The sequence below is a fragment of the Papaver somniferum genome, unplaced genomic scaffold (assembly GCF_003573695.1).
Source record: "Papaver somniferum cultivar HN1 unplaced genomic scaffold, ASM357369v1 unplaced-scaffold_21, whole genome shotgun sequence".
Taxonomy (NCBI): domain Eukaryota; kingdom Viridiplantae; phylum Streptophyta; class Magnoliopsida; order Ranunculales; family Papaveraceae; genus Papaver; species Papaver somniferum.
The window spans coordinates 12,394,413-12,416,495 of record NW_020631041.1 but is presented as its reverse complement, the minus strand read 5'-3'; the positions used below and the strand labels follow the sequence as shown (position 1 = coordinate 12,416,495).

Sequence of the window (22,083 nt, the reverse complement as noted above, 5' to 3'; positions counted from 1 at the left end):
TCAAGAGTTTCAATGAGTCAACACGGAAGTTATTTATGAAAGAGACTTATAATATTCTTATCCCAGAAGAGTCCGTAGAGCGGTCAACTAAGATATCCCTAGAAGAGACCCTCAAGCAATTTACTGAGAGTACAAATAGGATTGTGGAAAAACTTGCTCAGGATAGTCTTAATTTCCAGTGTATTTTTCCCAATACCACCCTCGAAAATAAGGATAGTTTTTATTCACATAATCAAGATGACGAGGTTAGAATTGGTAACACTACTTGTTTTGATAAGATTCGATCATTTTCATGTTATTATAATGATGTTTATGATGAGGACAGTATTGATGAAGAACATGAAATATGTAAGCATAGTGATCAGGAATTTGTTACTCCGATTGAGCTTTGTAATGATAGTGTTGTTTCTAGTACAAATCCAAATAATTTTAATAATTATTCACCTATTCAAAAGGATGAGGATTTGACTAGAGATACCACCGTTTTAGATGATGTAGTTCATGATCCATTAGTCTGCAGTATGTTGGATAATTCATTATTTGATGTGCCTATCAGTGAATCGAAGGAAGTAACCATGATTAACACCTTAGTTAATGAGCCTTTATATGAAACTTTCTCTGATAATCCTTTATATGATTGTGATGATGGTTTAGAGGAAAGAGTTTACGCTGAGAATATTGTTTTAGAGTCTAGCGATTTAGAAACACTAATCTTAGAAGACCATAAACTCGTAGAGATGAGCGAGAATGAACCAGACTTAGAAGAATCAATTGACCATTTTCAGGAATCTGATGACCTAGAAATTAGGGAAGTTGTGACTAGTCTTTCTAGAGACACAGAAAACTCTAAGTTTGGGGGTAATTCTCTGTGTGCTTTAACTATTAGAAAGTTCCCTCGTGTAGGACTTGACATTTGTGCCTCAACCATCTTACAAGATTATCTTCATACACATTTTACCGAACCTAATGATGTCCAGAAAGAAGCTCGGTTGTTAGAAACCCATCCTCTGGTTGATGTGGTTTACCCAGGCGATAATACCCAAGTTGACTTTGTTTTCCCGCCAAAAAATTTTCTTCCAATTGTGGGAACTTAATTATGATTTTCAGATGTGTCGGTTATTAAGTTTTGAGACTGAACCTAATTAATTTAGGAGAATAAGGTCGACACATTTTCTTAAAGAAGACCACCTCTTTCATTGTGGTCAGCTGTGTGAGTCAAATATGATTGACTTAGAGGATCCCCAGTTATTTAGGCTTTTGTTATGCGCTTCTAAGTTCTTACTTGAGTATTTCCAGACTCTTCAGCCTGATATTCAGAATGCCTTTGAGGAAATCCAACCAATGAAAGATTTTTATCTAGACCCTGTTATAGAACCTGAACCTGAACCACAAGTAGATGTAGTTGTCTTAAACAGGAAACTAGACAAGGGTGTGCTTTATTTGATAATTTTCTTGGGATGTTGCAGATTCCTTTTAATTGTGATAGCCCTATTTGGTTTTGGTGATCCACAGTTATTCCGGATATTACTTTATGATTCTAAGAGGTGACTAATTCCTTTTGATGTCTGGCTGAAGACTTTAAACTTAGCACTTCTTGGGAGGTAACCCATGCTCATGCAACACGGTAATATCTTTCCTTAACTCTTTTGCTTCAAGTGGTAACAGTTTCTCATTGTTCATGCTTTTAATTTTATCTTTAGAACATTGAGGACAATGTTAGATTTAAGTTTGGGGGTATGAGAGAAACTTTTTAGTTGCAGTATAAATAAACTCCAGAGCCTAGAAATTTATGCTTATTAAGGTTGGCACTAACCAATCTAAGTGGATGGGAACATCTTGGTTGTAGGAGTTGAGGAACCAATCTGATTAGATGGAAACATCTAAAGAGTCTATTCATAAAAGCACATAGCTCAGATGTTAGAATTAAAAAAAAGAAACATGGTAGTTTCGTCATATCTCGTTGAATCCTAATCCTTCTGGTTTTATCTTTTAAGTGATTTGGTGGGGCAGACGTTTCAAGTTGTTACCTTTGCTAAAGTGAAATAGGGTGATTGAGATACAAAAAAAAAGTTGAGTATTGAGACCAAACCATCAGACCAACCGGAATAAATTCAATAAAGTCGACCGTTGCCTTGTATATGCCAGTTGTGTTGACCTAGAGTTAGGTTTATCGACCACTGGTCCCCTTGTATATGCCAGTTGTGTTGATATTAGTCAGACCGGTATCTCAGTCCATTAGGATAGGTTCATCTTGGCAGAGGCCTTCAGACAGATATGGGAAACACCGTTCACTTTAAACCATCGAGTTTTTCTCTTTATCCATCTTCTTAATCTTTCCATGTGATTGGTTTTCTCTTTATATGAATTTTAGTATGCTTGAGTGCAAACTCGTGTACAACAATTGGAATTTCGCATCAGGGTACTTCCTCCTGTAGTCAATTAGTATGCCAACCAAGGAGATTCTTTAGTGCCTTCCAAGGTTCTGCGTAGATAGCTAGGGTTTGGAGTAAAGGTTTTGTGGGTACACCTATGGTAAACCCTTCCGAAATTAACTCAGTTTTATTTATTTTTTTAGTTTTCCTCGAGGACTAGCAAATAATAAGTTTGGGGGTATTTGATAGACGCATTTATGTGTCTAATTTTTCCTCAGTGTCTCTATTGTTAGTGCTTGATTTTGTACTTATTATGGTGTTTTTATGTTTGTGTAGGTGTTCTTGGAGAAATACACTTGTGTGGAAAAAGTTGCTCGAATAGTGATGCTTGCACCTCTCTGAGAAAATTAATAAAGGCACCTGCACTTTGGATAGGGGCACCACCTTCTTCTTCATTTTCAAACAGAATATTGGCGAGAAATTTGGGTTTCAACAGTAAAGGATTTACAATTTTTAAGACAAGAATATTTTCTTCCTTATAAACAGGAAATCTATGAGTATTAATTACCAGAGTTTTGAAAAAAAGGAAGTTATCTTCTATTAAACATGAAAGATATCTTAGAGGATTTTCTCTTGGATTTGATTCTGCGAATTAAAGAAGATTTGGGTATAATAAAGAAATTTAGAGAATATAAAGAAGAAGAAAAATTCTTGAAGATATTTTTAATTAAAAAGAAGAATATTTTGGAGTTATGGAAGAATATATTTGATTAATGGGTTTGTGTGTATAAATAGAGAGCAAGAGAGCACAACCAGGGGGGAGCCGGTAGCCAGTCTCACAATTTTCTTTTATTTCTTCTATTTAGTCTTTTTGTAATAATGAGGAGCTAAACCCAATCCTTGGGGCAATGAGGAACCTATTTACGGAGGAATAATTTGGTAACTATTATATTTTCTCTAATATTTAATTATAATTCTCTCAATCACTGCTTTTGCAGAGTTTTTAATTGTTTGCATAATTTTCTTCATTAGTTGTGATTCAATTAGATAGGTTATGCTTTGATTAGATAATCTATGCTTAGGGGATACAATTAATTTTTGAGAATTTGCCTGATTATTTGTGAGTTAAGAAAATAAGGGACTTAAAGATAATTAGAGTTTTGGGTTATTTACCATCATTCATTCATGTGTAATAGTGGAATCAGTGTCTTGGTTATTTTCTCATATCTTGAAATCAAATTTTGAGTTAGTTTTCTTTAATTTTTAAGTCTAAATTCTTCTGATTTCACAAGTCTCAACGAACCTTTTTACTACAACTCAATTGAAAATCCCATCACCTCTCTTAACTAGAATTCTCCTCCTTTTTTAGGAGTTTAAACTTACTGGAAATTAAATAACTATGAGTTTTTAGAACTCATCTAAACTAGGAATCCTAACTAAGTTAGGAAATCTCAAAGACTTGTTGGTCAAGTAAATTGTCGACCAACTTCTAGTGCCTTTCTAGACACTCTTCTAGCCTAAGTACGGCTCTTCAGTTGTGAAGATAATCTTCACGTAACTCTCTAAGATACTCCTGTATCATTCTCCAATCTGACCCATTGGATGAACCCTCATTTGGGGCATACATGAAAATTTTGGGGAATACATATTTATTATGCCATCCAATGCAAGATGATAAGGGGTGTTCTAGTGATGCTTAAGTTACTATGATACCCTTATATAGTTTAATTTACATTATTACACTTCCACTAAATTAAATTCTAATCTTAAAATCCTCCCACTAATTAACCATCCACTAATTAACTACCCTCCCACTAATTAACCGTTACTTAATAAAAAAATATTAAACTTTTAAAAACCCAAAACCTTTCTCTCTCCCTCTTATTCTCCTCTTCTTCTCCAAAAACAACAACCAAATTCTCAAAATTTAATTTTTCGATTAAGCTCTCGATTAAACCCATATATGGCACCTCGTTATAAGCGATGTGCTAGAGGTAGGACGCCAAATCCTGGTGTTGCTTCTGTAGCATCTCAATCTAGGGTTCTTGGAAAAGATAGAGATGAAGAGGATAATGGATTAATTGGTGTTGGAGACCGATAAATAGACCTTGATTCCATAAAATTGCACATAAAAAGGTATTTCCCACAAACCCATTGCTTGTATTTTCGTATTTCCTACAGACGAAGAACAGTTCGGCTGAAAAACATGTTGTGTTTTGAATATCGAATCAGCCGAACCTACATGTTCGGCATATAAATATTTTTTTGTTAATCATCCGAACTTGAATAATCCATCTTACACTATTCGGCACATTGTTCGGCTCATTTTGATAAATATCGAATGCGCCGAACTTTACTTTGTGTATGGCTAATAGCTTCCTATAAACTTGTCCATTTATAGATGACTTATCACATTGTTTAGTAGAGTCATATATATTTATTTTGGAAAATTAATTAAGGTGTATCATTTGTTTTAGCACACATCCGGGAAAATTCAAAGAGAATTTTAAAAGGAGAACAATGGAAGTGACTCCTTCTAATTCAAAACAGAAAATGGGTCATTTGTCCAAAATATTTTAAAACATGGTTCAAATAGACGAGTAAAAAATTAGTATGGGTGAAATGGACAAAAAAATTTTTAGTAAGGATGAAACTGGATTCATCGTGGCTTAAACTTAAAAAATAGCAAGGATGAAACTGGATGCATCCTCATGTAAATTAAAAATAAGAAAAATTATTTGAAAATGGGTAGGATGAAACTGGTTACATCCTGGCTATTTTTATATTTTTGTCCATTTGAACAGTATCTTTTTAATTCTTGTCCATTTAAACAGTATCAAAATGTATAAGCCTTTTTCACCCAGGAATTGTTGATTTTGGTCTTTTTAACCAATTTTGTGTTCACAAAATTGGTTAAAAAGACCAAAATCAACAAATCCTGGGTGAAATGGACAGTTAGATTTTGATACTGTTCAAATGGCCAAAAATGTAAAAACAGGCAGGATGTAACCAATTTCATCGTGCCTATTTTCAAATATTTTTTCTTATTTTTAATTTAAACATGATGTATCCAGTTTCATCCTTGCTATTTTTTAAATTTAAGCTATGATGAAACCAGTTTCATCCTTACTATTTTTTTTTTGGCCATTTCACCCAAACTATTTTTTACCCGTCCATTTGAACCGTGATTTACAAATATTTGGACAAATGACCCATTTTCCTTCAAAAACTCCCAAACCTCGAGGTGGTGGCACCAAAAAATTGCATGCATGGAAAAGGGGAAATGACACGGGTGGATGTTTGCTTGTAGAACAAGAGGATGATAATAATGAAAATAAGGGTGTAGTATAGGAGCTGATGATGATGAAGATGGTGGTGGAGGGGGAGGAGGGGATGATGAATATTGTGGTGATTGTGAACCTCTAACTTTGCGTCCAAACATGGTGGTTGAGATAAAAGTCAATTTTTCATCCAAACATGTCCCAGAACAGTGTCAGGTTCGGCTAATGCCTTGCCAACCTTTCCCGGCCGAACCTAACAAGTGAAATTGACCCAGGTGGTTGTCAGGTTCGGCTAACTCGATTAGATTAATTTTAAGACTAACTTATCTCTGTAAACACATCGAAAATCTTGATTTGTAGGCTCTAGGTTCGGCTAACTCGTGATGATGAGTTATCAGCCGAACTTATCTCTGTACATGCAAGTTTTTAGATTTTATTTGAGTCATAACTTCTTCGTCCGATGTCGGAATAACCTCATTCTTTATGTGTTGTTTTCGTCTTTTCATTCTCTTGAAGATGACGATAACATCTCATTGATTTGAATGAGTTTAATTTGGACCTTGATGTTCTCCATTAGTAGACTTCACTATACAAGGGTTCGGTTTATTAGGGACAAACTTTATAAACCGAACCACCACACTTAAGCTTTATCAAAACAAGAAAAATATGTACTAGTATACGTGTGAGCCGAACATTACATTGTAACTCAGAAATATTTTTGTAGTAAGCCGAACCATGTAATTTATTTGGCGCGAAAATATTTCAATGACAATTCGGCTTATAAATAATTCAATCGTACAAACCGAACTGTTCTTATTTTATCAAGGTTCGACATACAAATTATCTGCGGAACCTAACCCTATTGCGCCGAACTACATATAAAAATCCAAACTTTTAATGAATGGAATCTACAAAATGGACATTAAACAACATCTACAACCATACTTGCGTATTATTAGCATTCGGTTCCTCATCCATGTACTCATCTTCGGGATTTGGCTCCACAAAGTAATCATCTTGAGCTTGAGAAAAAAGTTGAGTTTGAGATTGAGTTTGGTAAAATCATTTTCATAATCCAACAAATAAGCCATTGTAGATACCGTCGAAATCGGTTAGGATCTCTAAATATCCAAAATGAGAATCATACGAGGAAATTATTATTAGGGGAAGTCGCCACCCAATTTAGGGAGTTGAGACCCAAAATATGCACTGGTCCAATTTACAGAGATAGGTCCGGAAATCAAGATACGAGTTAGGAAGGTGTGAGGCACCTAACCCGTCCAATCCAAAGACTGACCTCTACTTTATATTTGGAATTTTAGGGATCTTGTCCATTATACAAAATATGAGATAATGACTTCATAAAAATTATAAGCCAAAAATATCAAATGCACAAATTTATGCTTTCTCCGGTCGGCAAAACCTGCTCTGAAAAACCCAATTATTATTATTGAAAGAATGAACTAAGAAACTCAAAGATCGCAAATCAATATTATTATATTTATTGCAAACATATATTATTATTACTATCAATGGAAGTTTCCACTTATTATTATTATTATTATTATTATATCAAACCCAAATCTCATGCACCATATCAAGATATTAATATGCAGGCAGCTGACGAAAGAGAGTCCTATTTTGCATTACCATGATTACCACAGACAAAGAATACAACTCGCAATAATATTCATCAAGCACATTTAACATATGTAAAGAAACCAAGATACTAATTTTATTATAAACTAGGGTTGCTCATGGTTCGGTTTTCTGCCAAACCCAAAGATCAAACCAATATCTATTATAAGAAACCAAAAACCAAACCAAACCGTACTCGATTTAGAACATTAGAAACCAGAACTGTTCCATTAGTTTTTTTGGTTTTTCTAGGATTTTTTGCATTTTTATAGACTTTCATTTTTAACTCGTAGATCAAAATTATAAAGCAAATTTCAAAATTAGATATATTTTCAACTATAATCTCTTTATTTATGGGCATACACATTAAAATCATATATATTATACATATATAATTTATTATTAGATATATTTTTAATTATATTTTCTTTATTTATGGATATACTCATTGAAGCGTATATATATTATACTATGATGGGAAGATCGCTACGTATTATTATGGTTTTTGTCGGTTTTTTTGGTTCTAACTCTCTATATTTTTTTTGTTTGATTTTTTTGGGTACCACCTAGAATTGGTTTTCTAGGTTTTTGGTTTTTTTGATTTTTGGATTTTCCGATCTCTGATTTTCTGGTTTTCTTTATCAGTTTGGACCAGTTCGGTTCGGGTAGAAAACCGAACCATGAACAGCCCTGTTATAAACTAATCAACCTAACGTCATTGGTTCAATGCAACTAGTGAATATTTCTCCTAATATAATGAACACAGTGAATCCCAGCACTATGAACGGATAAAATTAACCATCAATTAATGAGCACAGTGAACAGCAAAAGCTTGCAGTATAGGATAAGAGAAATAATCAATTGTTATTTATCGTTCAAGCATTCAACACATCGTATACAATTGTTTGCATGGAATCACGTCAATAAAATTAAAAGGAATTCTGTTTAGCCAAACCTGTTTCGCTGCCGGTATTGAAAATCTCACTTAGATAAATTAATTAAGAAAACCAACAATAATGTAGCTGCCGCAAAGCCGTATCGGAGACTCCAATTGAATCAAATGACCTCTCTTGTTTCTCCAACAATTCTCTCCTAAAACTTCCTCCTAGAATTCTACCGAAATTCCTCTCCTTGATCACCAAAACTAGCTCCCTATTTATAGTTTTTCTCCATTAATCATAACCATATGATTAAATGACGTTGATCGGACGGCTCACATTAAAAACCTAAATATCTTTTCCGAATTGACAAATATTATTTCATATTTTAAAAATTATTTTATTTCATTTACTATAATTGCAAAATATTTCATTAAATCCCTGGATTTTTCTAACATAGAAAGACTTGCACACAACGCTAGAAATGTCGACATACTAATCTTGGGGGAGAAGGCTAACTTAATTATTAGTGTCAAGGAATTGGACACGAACTTTGGGTGCTAATAGGTGCCTGCTTTTGAATTCGGTGGACTAATGTGAGCTAACCCCCACTTAAACGAGAGAAAGGCCAAACTGTAGGTAATCATTTTAGTGGCTACATGGGCCTAGGAGTTAGGTGACCTGCTGGTATTGTTTTTGGGCTCAACTAATTCTTAAGTGTAACTAGGGCTGCACAAGACCCGCCCACGATACCCAAACCCACCCGTACCCGCTAAGTCCGTGGATTTTTAATCCATACCCGTCCGTTGTGGGTGCGGGGTTGGTTATGAAAAAAAAAAACCGCTATCTGTGGGTGCGAGGTTGGTTTAAGCTAATACCCGCCCATACCCGCCCAAAAAACCCGCAGATTATATACCATTAGATAAAATTAATCCTAGTCATCCATTATGAAACCCTAATACTAGTAGATAGGATAACTGATAACCCTCATTCACTTTCTACACTCTTCTTTCTGTTCGGCCTCTCCTCTTCTTCCTCCTCAGTTCTTCTTCTTCACCTACGAACGACAATTACCAGAAATCTTCACCAGAAATCGACAACAACAACTTCGAATCTTCACCAGAAATCGACAACAATCGAAAAATCAACAGATTCAACACTTAATCTTCATCTGTGAACTTCCTAGATATGAATATTTTGGGGGTTTTGGTTTTTTTTTCTCACTTAATCAAAGAGAATAGAAGTTACTCTAAATACTTGAATATAAAGCGGGTTTAAACCCGTTTAAACCCATACCCGCCCAACCCGTAGCGGGCGGGTAACAAAACCCGCCCGCTGTTTGTGGGTGCGGGGTTGGTTATGAAAAAAAAAACCCGCAGTATGTGGGTGCGAGGTTGGTTTTAGCTTATACCCGCCCATACCCGCCCATGTGCAGCCCTAAGTGTAACCAACCACCAAGATTTTGATTGGGTTCGATACCTAAGCCATTTCGAATACGATCTCCCGGCATATTTTGGTGACCATGCAAAATTGGGGTGTCTACAACCATCTCCGGATCACCATCGTAATTAATATGTATTTGAACAGTGCTATCCCGCACGACAGTGCGGGAAAGCTCTATAAGGTAGCGGATTATATGCCGTCAGATTATATCTCCCACCGTTAAAACACATTTAATTAGTTTTTTTTTTAATATCACAGCTGGCTAAGTTATAATATTGGAAAGAAACCCTTCTTAGTTTAGTTTTATTTCACCATATGTTCTTCTTCTCTTCTGCGCTACTTCCGATGATTAGTTTGCAAGATCAATTGATTATCAAAATACCTGGAAAAAAAATTGCTTCATCCTACAAGAACACATCTACCAAATTTGGAATCAGTAGCTCACTTTTTTGGTTCTCCTCCTACTTCCTAACCACACACCATTAAATACCCTATAGAAAAACTATGTCTTGCCGTTGATTTCTTATAGCTCAATTATTAAACTAAAAAATCATGGATTGCTAAGATCACCAATGGTGGAGAAATGAAGTCATCAAAGGTGAATGGGTTTGGTTCTGATTTCATCGATTTAATCTCATCTTTGATTTTTGATTATAAGTATTCATGGGTTTCATCAATAAAGATTTGAAATTAAGATATAAAGATGAGAAAAGAGTGATAGATATAAAGATTTTCGGACACATAAACCTAATTACATCATTTCAATCATATCAAAAAACACCCACTGATTCTTACCTGGGTTTTTTCTCTTGTAAAAAGAGTTATGGATTCTAATTTTGTTGTTCCTTTGAATACAGTTCAACTGTATTCATCCATATATTTGATTTTTGGGTTTCCTTGTTCCTTTTGATTTCGTTGATAGGTGATGAAGAACAAATGAATAGTTTAGGATCAACAATTACAGTTATTGTTTTAGGAGAAGCAACAAAATGAAAAATTGAAAAAAATGTGTTGTTGCAAATAGGTGTTTAAAGACCATTAAATAAAATATTGAAATAGATGGGGATTTTTTTGAATTCGCGAAATTAACTTGGAAGACTTTTGCACAATTAATTTTATAAAGATCTGTATAACTCCCATCAACGGCTGTGATTTATCATGTAGCATCGTCTAATGGTGACCAACCCGCTACCTTATAGAGCTTTCAGTGCGGGATAGCACTGCTCTATGTATTTTCTTAGCTTTATGTGATGAAAATTCACCTTCCTAAAATAACTCATTCACTCTCTTTAAGAAGAAAATTATTATCCTATATTAACACTAACCTAACTACAATCATTAACAACTAATTATATAAAATTAACACTAATTAAACATTAATAATTCAAGGATATTTTAGCATTTATGAAAAATGGTTGGATAAGGGATATCCTAGAAACATTATTTCCAACCTTGTTTTTGTCTTATTCAAAAGGCCCCAAAATTTTCATGTATGCCCCAAATGTGGGTTCCATTGGATAGCACCACCCTTCTGGGGGAACTCATGGGCTTCAAGGACAATGGGATCATCACATTGCACTGCCATGCACATCATGTCATGATACCGTTAGGTAGGGGTGTGCAACAGACGGAAGGTTGCGGATTAGGGGTCACCCGCAACCAAACCGTCCAAGTTGCGGATTTGAAAAATCAAACCGTGACCGTCCCAATCATCCGTGGATTGTACGGGCCGGTTACGGATTAACCGCGGATTTGGTAAAAAAAAATGTCAAGCAAGAAAAGAAGAAAACTCAAATTCCCAACTCATCATCACATCTCTGCTCATTGAGCAGCGGAGTCTCGGCTCTTTGGTTCGATCCAGTTCCCATGTTGGGCCTGCTTGCTTAGTGACATCAAGCTAAAGAAGCAAATAAGCAATCCATTTTTGATATGGGCTTAGTAACATCACATTCAATTAGCTGGGCTTAGTGGCTTATAGGTAATGGAGCAGAGTCAGATGCGGTGCGGGTGAATCCGCGGTTTTCAATATTCAACCGCACCCAAACCGCTAAAACGTGCGGATTTGAGAATCCCATTCGTGTCCGGCCCATACGTTTTGCGGTTTGGGTGAAATCCGCAATTTTGCGGACGGATACGGGTCAAATCCGTGGTTCCGGTTTTTATGCTCACCCCTACCGTTAGGCGTTAGACCAGTCCTTTTTCCTTTTTTTTTTTTTCCTTTGCAATACCAATTTCATGCAACCAAGAGGTGAAATGTAAAGAGTGTTGAACATTTAATTTTACTCATAATGTCTTCTTACGTGACTAAATTTGTTTGACCAACTGAACCTTGAGTCTATAAAAGTTTTTATTTTATACTGTTGTTGTTTTTAAAATTTTCCTTATTGATTTGGTGATTAAGTGAGTTAAAAATTAAACGAAAAATGTATCATTTGTCAAATATTTTTAAAACATGGTTTTAATGGACGAATAAAAATTAGTATGGCTGAAATTGACACAAAAAAATAGCAAGGATGAAACTGGATTCATCCTGGCTTAAACTAAAAAAATAGCAAGGATGAAACAGGATGCATCCTGATGTAAATTAAAAATAATAAAAAGTATTTGAAAATGGATATGATGAGACTGTTTACATCCTGACTATTTTTTTTTATTTTTGTCCATTTAAACAGTATCAAAATCTAGATGTCTTTTTCACCCAGGAATTATTGATGGTCTTTTTAACAAATTTTGTGAAAATTAAAGTATATAGATGTATTAAATCCTACGGAAAATGGGTCATTTGTCCAAATATTTTTAAATCACGGTTCAAATGGACGAGTAAAAAATAGTTTGGGTGAAATGGCCAAAATAATTTTAGCAAAGATGAAACTGGATTCATCCTAGCTTAAATTTAAAAAATAGCAAGGATGAAACTGAATACATCCTGTGTAAATTAAAAATAAGAAAAAATATTTGAAAATGGGCACGATGAAACTGATTACATCCTGCCTATTTTTACATTTTTTTCCATTTACACAGTATCAAAATCTAACTGTCCATTTCACCCAGGAACTGTTGATTTTGGTCTTTTTAACCAATTTTGTGTAAATCCTAAATACAGTTTACCTCTTCTCGACGACTTAACCAAATGTGAACAGAATAAGACTAACGACATGGGTTGCACTCAAATTATGTCGTTTTCATATAATTATTAAACAAGTTGCGATGCTTAAATATTAACTATATTGAGATTACGCGCTAAGCACGATTTGAATAAGTATATATAATCAAATGTGTATTTCAATTAGTATAATCAAACCGCTATTAACAAAATTTATACGAAAGAATCAAAATTCAGCGCTTTAAAAGTGAAATGATATTCACAGCATTACTTTATTTCCCATCAAATTAAATTTGAAAAAGAAAAATCACACAAAATTAAGCCATAACTAATCTCACAAAATTAAGCCCGTCTATATATGAGCATATACGTATTATTTGTGTTTTTCTTTCTTTTTTTTCACTAAAATCCTTCTTTGGGAGTTTGCTTTTCTTTTGTTTAGGGTGAAAAAAAGCGCACTCATCTTTCTTTTTATGCTTCAAAAAAAAAATAATCTTTCTTTTTGTTTATGGTAGAAGTTTCTTTTTTGCTTTGTTTTCGAATTATACCAGGAACTGCTTTCTTTTTCCTAATATCTCTTCTTTGGACGATCGAGATATAATGCTACAACTAAATTCGAGGAACTTGGTCCTCCTTCTACCTGTAAGAGGAACACAATAACCATTAGTATTGGGTTCTAAAATTCATAATGTAAGAGGTGAAGAAGGAGAAACCATGACCTACATAAGGTATTACTGATACTTCAATTGATCGTCGACAAAATACAAATTAGTGCTACAACATATTTTCCATAACCTCTGTTTGTATATAATTATGTGATAATCATGAAGTTCACGATCCTATAATTATGTATCTTTAAAATTTAAATCTTATAATTATCCCTTAAATAACTTCGATTTCACTGATTTTTTTTAGCTACATGTACCAATAATTGTGTGGAATGAGAAACCAAAAAAATAAAATAAGAATAGGTTTCAATCTAATTTCTAACTAACGCATCATGTTGTATTGGGATTCCCTCCATTTCTTCTAATTTTACATCCAGGCCCTTCCATTCCCTGATTTTTTGTATGATATTAGGAATCTTGTAACCAGCATTCATACCGTGATGCATTGTCTGGCGGTCAAAGATTGATGCGCATTACAACCAAAAAGAGAACAACAAAATGCTACACATCCATCCCCCTGATTGTAACTGGATGATGAGCCCAAAACTCATCAGTCGAATATCAATGGTGAAACTAGAAGAATTTAATAGATAAGAGACGAAATCAGATAGAGAAGGGATGAATGCATTAGAATCAGAGAAGAGATACAAACACAAGAGATTTTCGATCCATTTCATTCAAAATAATCATAATAAACAGAGACACCACCTATATATACCAGCACCCATACAGTAACCACCTAAAACTAACCTAACTACTCCACAATCCGTACGTACATATCAATCATATTACAATCAGGTCCTATCATTTCCCACCCCTCGAAAACAACCTTGTCCTCAAGGTTGGAACAAGCTAACCAGTAATGGCATAAACACAAAATTACAAGGTAATGATAAAACGCAGAACACTTGGGTCTTTCTCACTTGATTACCGAAACATACAATGGTACACCAAAGGAGCACAATGATGCGCGCACAAACTTTTCCTTTGTATTTGATGTACTTGAAATCCCAGAAGAAGTGAACTTTTGTTTCATCAACAGAAGGAAAACATAATATATAGGGTTCCTCACTTTGTGGCTTGTGAACCGGTACTTTAGTCTCTTTAGATTCTTCATCGAAAATTGGACAGAAATCAACAATGCTGAAATCAGAAGAACCAACCTCATTTTCACAAAACATGATACAATCTTCTTCTTCAATTGCTGCTGAAATGTTCGATGACATGCGTGAAACAATGGTCTTAATTTCATCCATTATTTCTTTTAGTTCTCCATTAAGAACTTTGATTTCACGGTTGAGAGCTACTCGGTCTTCATGTTGCTCTAAAAGAGTAGAAACCACGGTTTTGATATTTCTACAACATCATTATGCCAATCCATTTGTATATGGCAGGAATCATCCGACAAGATCGAACGGCTCTGATACCAATTGATGAGCCCAAAACTCACCAATCAAATATCAATGGTGAAACTAGAAGAATTTAACAGATAAGAGGGACGAAATCAGATAGAGAAGGGATGAATTCATTAGAACCAGAGAAGAGATACAGATACAGGAGATATTCAATTCATTTCATTCAACATAATCATAATAAACAGAGACACCACCTATAAACTTTTAAATTTTCTATTATTTTTTGTCTAAATTTAAAAAATAATTTTTTTAAAAAGTTTAAGATAAATAAAGAAAACAAACTTTTTAAAAAAATTTAAAAAGATTTAAAAAAAATTAAATAAATAAATACCTTGATGTATGTAGAACAAATGGATATAGTTTTGGTACCTTGGCTTTTACTACTTTAGGTGAGCTTGGTGTCGAAACTATAGAGTTTTTATTAAGATTGAAAAATTATATAGCTAGACAATGATGCTAATATTAAAGATCACAATTTTCTTTTTATCAGAGCAGGTTTAGCTATCCAAAAAGGGATTGGAGCACAACTTGGTGCACGACTACCAACTAGTTTCTTGTAATTTGTTTTTAGTTTTTTTTTCTTTTAAATCTTTGGTAATTAAAATTAAGTATTTGGAAAAGTGTGTTTCACATGATTATGGTTTGGGTGTCCTAACTTTCTCTACTTTAGGGGAACTCGGTGAAGATACTTTGGGTTTCTTCAAGCGTCTGAAGAATTGTCTGCTAAGTAATGACGCCAGTAGCGGCTTGGGTAGTTTTATTTTTTACAGATTAGACATTGCTATTCAAAAAGGAGTTGGGGCCCAGCTTGTTGCTAGGTTACCAACCAAAAGTTTGGTTTATTAAAATTTAAAAAAATAAATAAATTAGTATTTTAAATTGTTTTCTGTATTAAAAAGAGAAGAAAAATAATTAAGAAACAAAAAGTTCAAATTAAAAATTAAATAATGATAATAAAAAAATCATAAAAAAATATTATAAAATAAAGTAAAAGAATTATATATATCATGTTTCCATTTTTAAGATTACAATTACTTTAAGAAACTGGATGGGATCCTAGTTACCAGTTGGGCACCAACACCCTTCTGAATGACGATGCCTAAATTAAAATAAATAAATAAATTAATTAATAAATTAAAATAAATATTTAAAATAAAAGATAAAATGAACATTTTTAATAAAACTAAAGAAAAATAAATTAAATCAATCAATTAATTAAAATAAATTAATTAATTAATTAATCAAGGTTATCTAAATAATTTTTTTGTTATATGCATTGAGTATGCCTAAATAAATAAATAAATTAGTAAATAAATTAGAATAAGTAATTAAATACCCCTTATCAACTTATATTAGTTAGGGTAAGCGTTGAGTATGCCTAATTTTTTTTGTTATATGCCTCAAAACAGGTTTCCAACTAGGTTCCTAAGTGAAGGAATTTATTTGTTCTATTCGTGTATTCTCTTTCTGGGGATTAAGTTTTAACATACCCACCTAGCCAGGAGCGAGTCGGGACTAGGTGCCTATCCATGCTACAAGTTGAATGGGAAAGGAAAATGTTTTTTTTTTTGAGAATGCATCGATTTATATTAATAAATCCGGCTAAGTGGCTTGAACTAGAAAATCAAAGGTTGTCCTAGGCAGGGATATGCCTCCAATGTGAGCCCAAGTCACCCGTTTCATAAGAAATACATAAGAAAAAGATTGAAACAAAATAAGACCCGCTTTTGTTGCCTCGTTAAAAACCTTATCAAGGAAAACCCATGGTGGTAAATCCTTGACTAAGGAAAAGAGTGTAACGCGAAAAGTCCATGAAACTATAACAAAATTAGAACTAATTAAAAAGATAAAATTACATATATAATCCTTCAAATTCTTTGAAATTTCCTGCTCTCCGTCAGTACCCAATGAGCTGTCTTCTAATGCTAGCACTATGTATGTCGCCACAACCAAGTTGTGGAAGTTGAGCGTCTTCATTCGTGATAAAAATATCAACGTATGGTCCTGATCCCTTCTATCAGTAGCAAGACTAATAGAAGTGTCACGATGGCTTGTATATGATAGGAAATTCGTCCTCTTGGCGATTGAGAATGCCTTTTTAGCTTTTTCTGCAATCAAGAACTTATAATATGAGAAATGTATCTCCAAAGAAATACAAGTAGATGTGCCACGATTTATAACACTACACCATATGGACCGATTTGAGACATATTGATTTTTAGGTTCGAGACACATATAAAGATCTTTAGTGCTTCCACTCTTATAAGAGTCTCAAATCAACTATATGAGTTGCTTTAGTTCTGATTTTTCAACTACTCATATATGTGTCTCGGAATATTGCATACGTATCTCGAAATATTACATACTTATAAGTTTATAATTTTATAACTTTAATACATATTTAATTTATTATTATTATTATTATTATTATTATTATTATCATTATTATTTCCCTCCAAAACAAACTTTCCCACCAAAAATTCCTTCTCTCACATTAATTTCCCCCTCAATTTTCCCTCCACATGTTTATCTCACACCAAAATCATTCGAATTAAAGTTCAATCATCAATCATTCACTTCCCCCTATTTATTTCTAGTTTCCCACCATTTATTTCCAATTCCCTCCCATTATTAAGACCAAATCAAAAATATCTCCTACTAAAATATTTATTTTAAGACAACAAGAAAAAAAAAATGTTTCTTTCCTCATATCTTTCCTCCTCCTCTTTCTTTTTTTCTTTTATCTTCGGTTTCTTCTCTCTACACTTTCTTTCTCTTCCTCTCCAGTGTCTACTACTAACCAAAAAAATCAGAGGAAACCAAAAATTCAGAGAGAGATTAAGAGACAGCCAGAGATCAACTACTCTAGATTGATTGAAAAACTAGAAATTGATTTTGATTTTGTAAACCTAAAGTGATTGAAAACCCACAGAAAAGTAGAAATTGATTTTCAACTCTTAGAAGAAGAAGATTGAAGTCGAAGGATCAATTTCCTAGAAGTTCTATCAGGTATTAAAAACCCCTATTATAGAAATCAAAATAACTTTGATTTCCTAACCCTATTTTTTTTTTCCAGTAAACCCTAGAAATTTGATTTCTTTCTTATCTTCCGTTTGACACTTTCAGAAGAAGATTGAAGTACAAATCTTCGAAGATTTCAGGTATAATTTACTTGTTTATTTTTCTCTTTACATATTTTGGTTCATTGTGATTGAAGTATGGGTCTATCAGTTTTTGCTGGTGGTTATATCATGTTGATCTTTAATAAGGGTTTTGATTTTTTTCATGTTTTGCTGTATCATGTTAGAGGATTGTTGTATCATGTTTTGCTGGGTATTTGTTTTGATTTTATTTTCTGTGGATCTGTGAGTTTTGCTGGTTGTTGTAACATGTTTGATCAAATAAAGGTTATCAGTATGTTATGTGTTAAAGACAAGCAAAACTCACATGCTTGATCAAAGTAGAGGTTATCAGTATGTTATGTGTTAATGACAAGCAAAACATAAGGGTTATAAGTGTGGTAGAGGACTGTTGTAACATGTTTTTCTTTTCATGACAACATACTTGATATTTAATATGGTTTTTTGTTTTGTCTCTAAAGTGAGTATCTTATTTTGATGCAAGCATTGAATATTTTGAGTCAGGTTTTTTTTCGTGATCTGTTATCATCTTGTTCATTTGAATGGCATCTGGATGAGCATATGTTATTCGTTTACTTTTCCATTCATATTCTGGTATGATTGTGTGGGATGTATAGATAAATCAGCAAGCAACATGAGTTATATGTGTTGCTGGCCTTATGTACTATCACCTATACCGACGCTCAACGTTGCATGCTATTTTACTTTTACGTTGTACTCTATTGACTTGTATGTATGAATATTCAATTATATTTCTGGGGGAGGGGTCATTGATTGACATACTATATTATGTTTTGTTGTAGAATAGTGAAAGTAGGTGACAAAGGTTGGATGAATGAAGAAGATAGGTTTAGTGACGTATATAAAAAAGGGGTGTATGATTTTATAGATTTTGCATATAGTAATAGGATAAGAAGTTCATTATTATGTCCTTGTCGTATATGTCGAAATAAGAACTCTCTGTCTTTTTCCCTAGTGAAGTATCATTTGGAAGTACACTCAATAGACAAGTCATATGTAATTTGGTCTCTACATGGGGAGAAATACACCACATTAGCATCAGAAGTGCAGGAAAATGTAGAGGAAAATGTAGATGAGGAAATATCAGTCGAGGAACATATAGAAGATAATATTACAGATGAACAATGTGGGTTAGGGGATTTTATAGACAAGGCCTATGGAGTATTTGAAGGGTTAGACAAGGATGCAAATGAAACTGATTTGCCTGACTTAGGTAAGAAATACCACAAGTATAAGGAGTTAGTTAAGGAAAAAATTTATCCGGGTTATGAGGGTGATGAAACAACACTTAGTGTAATTGTAGAACTGCAACATATTAAAAAGATGTTTGGTTGGTCAGGGAATAGTGTTACGTACCTCTCTGGACGACTGAAAAATGGTTCCCAGAAGGCAACACTTTCCCTGAAAAATACCCAAAAACGAAAGTTATGCTGATAGATCTAGGAATGAAGGCTGAGTCCATTCATGCATGTGTTAATCATTGTGTTTTATTCCGAAAAGAACACAAAAATGCAACTGTGTGTCCCATCTGTAAACAATCAAGGTTTGTGGTGAAAGAGGGTAAAAATGGACCAATAATTACAAAAGAGCCTCGCAAAGTATTGAGACATTTTCTGCTTTGTAAGAGAATTAAGAGATACTAAAAAATATCATGGATAGCACGCTATATGAAATGGCATCATGAAGCACAGACTTCTTTCGAGCATATGCGTCATCCAGTAGATTCGCTCCAATGGCAAACTATCAAGAAAAAGTGGCCGGGATTTGCAGCTGAAGTGCGAAATGTATGGCTTGGTATTTCGACTGATGGTTTCAATCCGCAGGGAATTCATAGTACTGGTTATAATTGTTGGCCAGTAATCTTGGTGATGTACAATCTGCCACCCTCTTTATGTGTGAAAGAATAATTTCAGATAATGTCGTTGTTAATACCGGGACCGAAAGTGCCAGGTCAAGACATATGTGTGTTTCTTCAGCCCTTGATAGATGAGTTGAGAAGACTTTGGATTGATGGCTTCACTGCTTTTGATATGCATCTGAAGGAAACTTTTATCTGCAGAGTTATTCTTATGTGGAGTATAAATGAATTACCAGCTTATGGAAATGTGTCGGGGTATACAACACATGGGTATAAAGCTTGTCCTCATTGTGCTGACGAAAATGAAAGTATATGGATGGGTCACTGCAGAAAAATAGTGTACCTAAACTACCGCAAATTTCTTAAGACACGGCATCCGTTTAGGTCTGGCAAGTATTTAGGACTGAAAACTGGATAGAGAAGAACTGCACCGCATCGATTGAGTGGAGAAGATGTAATGCTAAAGACTTCGAACATTGAGCATATTCCTGGAAAACTGTCCAAAGCTGGCAAAAAGAGAAAGAAAGATTGTTACGAGGAAGTTGGTTGTGATGATGTTGATTCTCCAAGTAAAGCTTTTTATATGAGGGCACGATTGTTTGATATTCCGTCATGGAAGTATAATGCTTACCGTCACTATGTAGATGTAATGCATGTTGAGAAGAACTTTACCGAGCATTTGATAGATACCATTCTCGACATAAAGGGCAAGTCCAAAGATAGTGTAAGAGCACGGGAAGATATGAAGAAGATGAATATTCACAGTGGGAAGTGGATCACTACAGATTCTGAAACAGGCAAGGACATTGTACCGGTTGCTGGTTTCTGTTTGAGCAAAGAAGAAAGAAATGATTTCTGAACGATTTTGAAAAATATGAAGTTTCCTACTGGATTTTCATCCAATCTTGGAAACAATGTTACAATTAAACCTCCAGGCCTGATTTGTTTGAAGTCACATGATTATCATGTGATTATGGAATACTTGCTGCCGGTGCTGCTCCAACATGCTTTCCCGAGGTACCCAGACTTTCGTAAGACGCTTCACCAGATGAGCTTGGTTTTCAGGATTTTGTGTGCGAAAGCTATAATTAAAAGTGAACTTCAATAGACCAAATTCATGGCTTCCGAGGCATTATGTGTGATGGAAAAGTATTTCCCTCCTTCCTTTTTTGATATTAGAATTAATCTTGTGGTGCATCTGGCTGATGAAGTCCTTGTATGTGGACCCGTTAGATATCGATGGATGTATCTGTTTGAAAGGTAAGTACCTTACATTTACTGACTTACTTGCAGTTATCTTTATTTGATATTTTTTTCATGTTAACTTGCATTGTTTCTGTTAAGCAGGGCGATGAAGAGTTGTAAAAACTTACCAAGTAACAAACGTTATGTGGAAGGGACAATTGAACAAACGCATCTTACTTCTGAATCTGCGAGGCATGCATTGCTTCTTAGATTACTTGATTACTTGATTGTTTAATGTGACTAATGTGAGCAGTTTAATGTTCATTGCTTCTTAGATTACTTGATTGTTTAATCATTTGACCAAGATTTCACTTATTCTTTTGCAGTAGAATGGAATCAAGTCGAAGCGGTTCTGATCTTCTCGTTCAACTACGACGTCATCCCAGCAAAAGGTATCCAACAAATCAAAAAAGCCGAAGATGTATATCAGTGTCAATTTTGCTGGCAAGATCATAGGAGATAAGATTGCCACTGCGAGATTCGCTACTAAAATTGGAGATCTCGTACGGAGTCGTATTCCTATATCATATAAGGAATGGAGGTGTGTCCCGGACAATTTTAAAGTCGACGTGTGGACTGCTTTGAAGATATAACACAAAATTATTTTACAGTTTTGTATGAATATGGGTAAGACAGATTAGATCACTAGTGGAAAAGAGGGTTTCAATGACCCACATCCTCGACCCTCGATGGCAGTCTACAGATCATGAACGGTCAAAACGGTCCTACATTTAATAAAAATGCGGACCACATCTAGGAGCATTAATGTTGGGCGTTGAATAATTTTTTTTTATTATTTTATTCGTTGTCAAACGACTCATACTGCTACCGGTGAACCTAGTGTTTTCAGTGGTTCAATTTTTCGATGAACGGCTGGATACGAAGATACAAATCTCTAATAAAAAAAGATATCTCTCTCTCTTCAATTCGAGGGGGTTAGTCCTCGAGTGATTTCGGGGGAGTTTAATGTATTTGAATCCCTAGGGATTTAGAGGGAATGTGTGAGAGTCTAGACAATTTG

At 34.2% G+C, this 22,083-nt stretch overlaps 1 long non-coding RNA gene across 1 annotated transcript; it reads left to right on the top strand.

Moving 5' to 3' along the window:
* The first annotated feature begins 17,488 nt into the window (after positions 1 to 17,488).
* On the top strand, positions 17,489 to 21,875 carry LOC113340062. Its single transcript, XR_003355286.1, has 4 exons — positions 17,489 to 17,807; positions 17,925 to 21,077; positions 21,165 to 21,307; positions 21,389 to 21,875. It is a non-coding gene; the product is annotated as an uncharacterized LOC113340062 (long non-coding RNA).
* Positions 21,876 to 22,083: the final 208 nt, after the last annotated feature.